This window comes from Megascapheus bottae, chromosome X (genome assembly GCF_031878675.1).
Source record: "Megascapheus bottae isolate mThoBot1 chromosome X, mThoBot2.hap1, whole genome shotgun sequence".
Taxonomy (NCBI): domain Eukaryota; kingdom Metazoa; phylum Chordata; class Mammalia; order Rodentia; family Geomyidae; genus Megascapheus; species Megascapheus bottae.
In genome coordinates, this window is record NC_143547.1 from 5,279,618 (window position 1) to 5,285,777 (window position 6,160).

Sequence of the window (6,160 nt, forward strand, 5' to 3'; positions counted from 1 at the left end):
GGCGCTCCCAGGGCTGGCCGCGGGGGTGGATGGGGGCGCGCGGGGGTGGGGCGGATGGAGACTCGCTGTGTGCAGGCTGCGCGGGGGCCGTGAGCCCCAAGGCCGGCCAGCCCTGGGGCCCACGGGGCGTGGTTGCTCGAAGCAGCCCAGCAACAGCGGTGGGGGTTGAAGGGGGCAGGGAAACTGCTGCAGCTTAGCCAAGCAAAATCTCTGAGAGAGGAAAATGGTGACTGTTTTCGAGAGATTACACTGTCCTCTCTCCATGTCATGACCAAGTCTCCCCGAAAATCACCGACGCACAATTCTCTGTCCTCACGTTCCTCCCCCCACCCCCCAAAAAAGGTTCCCATCCAGAGGCTGGTCAGAGCGGAGGCGATGTTGGTTTGGGGCCCAGGGGATCTTTTGGAGAGACCGTGGGCGTTTTCTATCTTGAGAAGCTGCCTGCCTCCGTATTAGGCTAAACTAGCAGCCTGTGGTAGCTGAGGCTTCCAGAGTCAGAAAGCCTAAAGTCGATTTCAATTCCATTTCCCTTTGTTTCCATATTTGAGTGTTTCAAATGTTGGGTTTCGGCCCTGGTGCTTTAGGGGATTTTGCTACTGCTCAAGCATTTCTGTCTCGGTTCCGGGCCCAGACCCCTGCTGAGTCATTCTTTATGTTTTTCCACCTACTGGCAGTTCCTGGGTGATCTCGCCCCAAGCTGGGCTAGCTGTGGGTAGCCCCACACCTGGACTGACCAAGAAGCTGTTGGAGTGTGTGTGGGTGAAGAGAAACGGGGCTGTGAGACTAAAAGGGAAATGAAGAGAAGAAAAGGCCCAGAACTGAGGGGAGGCGGCCCACGTGCCTATGAGCAGAGAGAATGGCAATCTGCATTCACAAAGAGAGGCACCCCTTGCAAGTGCACCCCCGGAAACATTTACTGTCTTGATTGGTTTCTAAAAGTATGTTCGTGCTCAAATGCAATCGGGCGGAAGCCGATGTGATGCCCGCTTCTCTGACCGAGAAAACAAATCCAAGGACTCCAGTCGTGGCAGAACCAGTCATATTCCCTTATATAGAAATTCACTGTCTTAGTGTCTCTGGTTTTCTATAAGGTACAATTCGTTATTACAATGTCCTCTCTCCATGTCAGGTCCAGGAATCTTGTTAGTGACTAATGGCCAGGCGATAGCTTGGAGAAGGAAAGAGAGTTAAGTTAGAAAGGTGTCCCAATTAGCTCCCTCCTGTTAGAGAATCCTGATAGGTAAACATTGTCTAAAAGGAGCCTGATAGTAAATACGTTTGGTTGTTGGGGGGAGGGACAACCTAGCCATTGTCCAGTAAAGCTATACACACCGAAATTTGAACTTCATATACTTTGTACGGGTCACAAAATAATTTTTCTATTTTTTTTCCAGCCACTTGAAAATTAAAAAAAAAAATCATGCTCTCCTCAAAGCCCACACAAAAACACGCGGTGGGTAACGCGTAACCAAAGGACTACTATTGGTTTAGTGCTGTAGTAGAACAATTCTCTTTGTATAGTTTTGCTTCAATGAGAACTTTATATGCTCAGCAAGAAGAGGCTTGGTAAATAATTTTCTGTCTCCCTTTAATGTAACTTACTTACTTTTGAGAAGTATAATTTCGAAAATGTATCAAATGTATAAAACACTTGAGGGAAAAAAAATCTTCCTAGGGGTTGGGGATTTAGCCCAGTAGAAGAATGTTTGCTTGGCAAGTGTAAGGCCCTGAGTTCAGTTCTCAGCTCTGTAGCAAGAGAAAGAGAAAAGGAAAAAAAATCTTCCCAGACAACATGACTTTAATATATTTATTAATATTAATATTTTATATTGTAGCTCATTGAGGATCAGAGTAGACAGTACCCACAGATATTTTAGAAGTTTCTGAGACTGGCACCCATTTTCATGCACTTCCCATAAGGTGCTTTTGGCATAAAAATATAATATCATTTTTCTCTTTTGAACTGATTAGCTTTTGATTTAGTTTTGTTTTGCTTGTCTTCCCAAACTCCTAGCTGTATGTTTAGTCTTTGTTTTTGGCACTCTTTCTGTTTGTCTCCTTGTTTCTCCTGTATTAATTGAGTTAGGTAAAATCAGTGCACACAGAAGGCATGGATTATCTTAGTTAAGTGAGGCCTTCTGAAGGGGGTCCACCAAACACAAGACCCTGAGAAAGAGAGGTAAGGCAGAGGGAGAGTGAGAAAAAAATAGGCTTTTTTAAAGGTACCTTTCCCCAAGATTGCTTACCCCATTACCGCATAGTTGCCATAGCATTAACCACCACTTTCTGCAAGTTTCTCTGTTTTGCAAACTAGTAGACAGGTATATAAGCTGAAGCAAGTTAAGCAAAACAAGTGCTGACCTTTATGCCTTGCTGCATTCTGGTATTTTATTTCATTTTTAAGTGTAGATTAATCTCTTCAATGTATTTCATCATTGTATTTAATCACAACCTGAAGTTTGAAAAACATTAGGATATGTTTTAAACCTTTAGCTGTTCTTACCTCTTTTTTTTTTTGCCAGTCCTGGGGCTTGAACTTAGGGCCGAGGCACTTTTTGCTCAAGGCTAGCGCCCTCTACCACTAGGTCAAACTCCCGGCCCTTCCTAACTACTCTTTATAAAATAGCAGCATATCCTCATCTGCCTCCACAGGTTAATAGTTTTCTATCCCTTGAATTTATTTATTTATTTTTTTTGAATTTATTTATTTTTGTTCATAGCACACAACCACCACTTGACAAATGTTTTGAGCATAGGCTTCCTTTATATAAGACTAAATTCCACAGTGAAATCTTTGTTTTGTTACATCCTCAACAGCTGGAGCAGTGTTTAACAGATGTGGAAGCTAAGGCAGAGTGATTTTAAGTTTCTTGCTAAGGTCACATAGGTAGGGAGGCCTTGGAATTACAGTTTCAATTCAGTCTTTGGGCAGTATGACTCAGTGTTAAAGCACTTGCCTAACAAGCACAGGACCCTGAGTTCACACTCTCAGTACCACCAAAAACTGTCCATATCCTGTTCACAACAAAGTGTTTACTAAAAAGAGTGGGTGAGAAGCCTAATACTGGGACACAGCTGCAGAGTGTTTGTTAGTAATCACTTTACTCCAGCTCTGGGGTAAATATGTTAGCTATGCAAAAAAAATTTTTTTTGAAGTACCTACCAAGTGCTGGGCCAGTGTTCTCAGAACTAGAGATATTTGGATGAACAAGATATATAGAGATCCTATTGTTTCATCTTTATCTGTTTTACTCCTTTGAAAAACAATCCTCCTATGCAGGAAAATCTACAAATTAATCAACAAACAAAAATATAATGAGTGTTAATTTGATTTCGGTCTCAACTGTTTTCATCCAAATCATTACGAGTAGATAAAAATGTTAAAATATTAATAGCCATTGCCGGTACTGGTTTATCTTAATATTTTCATATTTTAAAATGTTCTCCATGGATACATATTTTTTTGCCAGTTGTGGGGCTTGAACTCAGGGCCTGAGCACTTTCCTTGGACTTTTGTCAAAGGTAGAGCTCTACCACTTGAGCCACAGCACTAATTCCAGCTTTTTTCTATGTATGTGGTACCAAGAAATCAAACCCAGGTCTTCGTGCATGCGAGGCAAGCACTCTACCACTAGGCCAAACTCCTGGCTCCTACATAATATCTTTGTAAACAAAAAAATGCCATACATTTTAGAAAAAAATAAAGAAATGGTGCAGAATAATATAAATGAGAAGAGTTGCATTAGTGTGATAGATTGAATACTATTTAATGAATCAGTGCAAGAGGGAGTTGAAAGAAGATTCTTATAATAGGAAACACACTGTGGTTGTTTGAATTTATACTTTTCACTTTTTATTTTATTAGGTAAAGTGAAGTGATTCATATTTATACAAGCATTAATATTTAACTATTGTTGGATGTCCCTCTGGATTCTATAGAGCCAAGCAAAGACTTTCTCCCTTGTACTGTTAATGTTAAGCAACAAGCCCTTCACATTGGTGACAATGAATAAAGGAAATGACCTAAACCAGACTCACTGGGGCTTAGATTTTGACTCACTGGGGCATAGTAAATAAGCATTTGTCAAATGAAAAATAATGAATAAGAAACTTCTGGGGGCCGGGAGCATGGCCTAGTGGTAGAGTGCATGCTTACTGGGCATGCACAAAGCTCTGGGTTCAATTCCTCGTTACCACAGACAGGGGAAAAAAGCGAGATGCAGTGCTGTAGCTCAAGTAGCATAGTGCTAGTCTTGCGCAAAAGTGCTCAAGGACAATGGCCCTGAGTTCAAGTTCCAGCACTGGCAAATAAAAAGGACACTTCTAAAGACACTTCTGGGCTTGTCTGAACCTATAAGCAGTGATTAGAAGGCATTACGTGTAAAATATTCTTCTAGTTTTACTTTTTAAATCACAAGTAATAATTGCATGCTAGATTAAAAATATGATATTTCAATAAGTGCTTTATTGTGGAATGATTAAAGCAAATTAACATCTATTATCAGATACATTTTTGTAAACAAAACTTTTTAAATCTCAGCAATTTTTAAATATGTAGTGAATCATTTTTGTTTTTATGTACAATAGATCAGTAAAACTCATTTCTCTTGTTTTAAACTATTCAACCTTTAAAAACTACTGCTCTGAACTGTCTAACCTATGCACAGCCTCTACAGTAATTCTTTGTTTTCAGTGCTGGGAATTGTACCCACAGATTTGAACAATGTAGACAAATCTTCTACCACTAAATAAAGCTTAACCCACAGTCCCAATGCATTTATTTTGTTTGTTGGTTGGTAGTCTTCAGGAAGAAACTCAAGTCCTGAAGATTGCTGTGCAAAGGCTCTTCCACTTAAGCTACACCCACAGCCCTGACATTTCTACTTTGTTTTTGAGATAGGGTCTAGATAACTTTGTCCCAGCTGGCCTTGAACTGAGAATTCCCCTACCTCTACCTCCAGAATTGCTAGAATTCCAGACATGAACCACAGTTGCTCCAGTACATTCTTATTTAGTTAACGAACTCTTCTAAAGTTCACTGTAGTTAAAGTTCGTTGTCACTGTTGGACACTATCCTATTTCTCCAGGAAACAGTGTGCTATATTTCTTTTGGGTGAACTACTCTTCTCCACCCAGTTACAGTTTGAGAAGACTGTCCATCAGGATGTCCTGCTCTGTACCAGCCAAAAGGTAAGCACTTGACCCAAGCAGTCCACACCCTTTCTAGAATATGAATGCATTCAGGGCAATGTGAACCATTGCTTCCTGCTCTCTGCTAAAGCTCCTTTGGGTCTGTGGGTTCCAGAGATTCACGATTTTCCTTCCCTAATACCATTTATTGCTTACTACCAAAGAGCTCTGCTATTTGCCTAGCCTTAGTCTCTTCCCTTTCCAAGTCTTGAATTCAACCACAGATTTCTGCGTAGGGAACAGCACCAGTGTAGTTGGAGAAGATATGTACATAAGAATGCTAAAAATGTGTGGGGCAATGGTGGCTCACACCTGTAATCCTAGCTTCTTCAGGAGGCTGAGCTCTGAAATAGCCATTCAAAGCTTGCCCAGGCACTAAAGTATGTGAGACACTTATCTCCAATTAACCACCGGAAAACAGGAAGTGGCACTGTAGCTCAAGTGGTACAGGGTTAGCCTTGAGCTGTAGAGCTCAGGGACAGTGCCCAGGCCCAGAGTTCAAGCCCCATAACCCTCCCCACACAAAAGAATCCTAAAAATGTGCTCTTAGCTAGTGCCAGTGGTGGCTTACCCCTGTAACCCTAGTCACTCAGTGGCTGAGAGGTGAGGATCGTGGTTCAAAGCCTGCCCAGGCAGAAAACTACATGAGACTCTTGTCTCCAGTTAACCAGTGAAAAGCACAAAATGGTAGAGCTCCAGCCTTGAGCAAAAAAGCCAAACAAAAGCACGAGGCCCTGAGTTCAAGTCCTGTTATAGGCAGATACACACCATTGCGCGCGCGCGCGCACACACACACACACACACACACACACATCCACGTAGACCACCTTAGTGCCTAATCTTTTTTTGTGTTAGTACTAAGCTTGAACCCAGAGCCTGGGTGCTGACCCTAAGCTGTTTTGCCCATGGCTAGTGCTCTACCACTTGAACTATAGCTCCATTTCTGGCTTTTTGAGTAGTTTTTTAGATA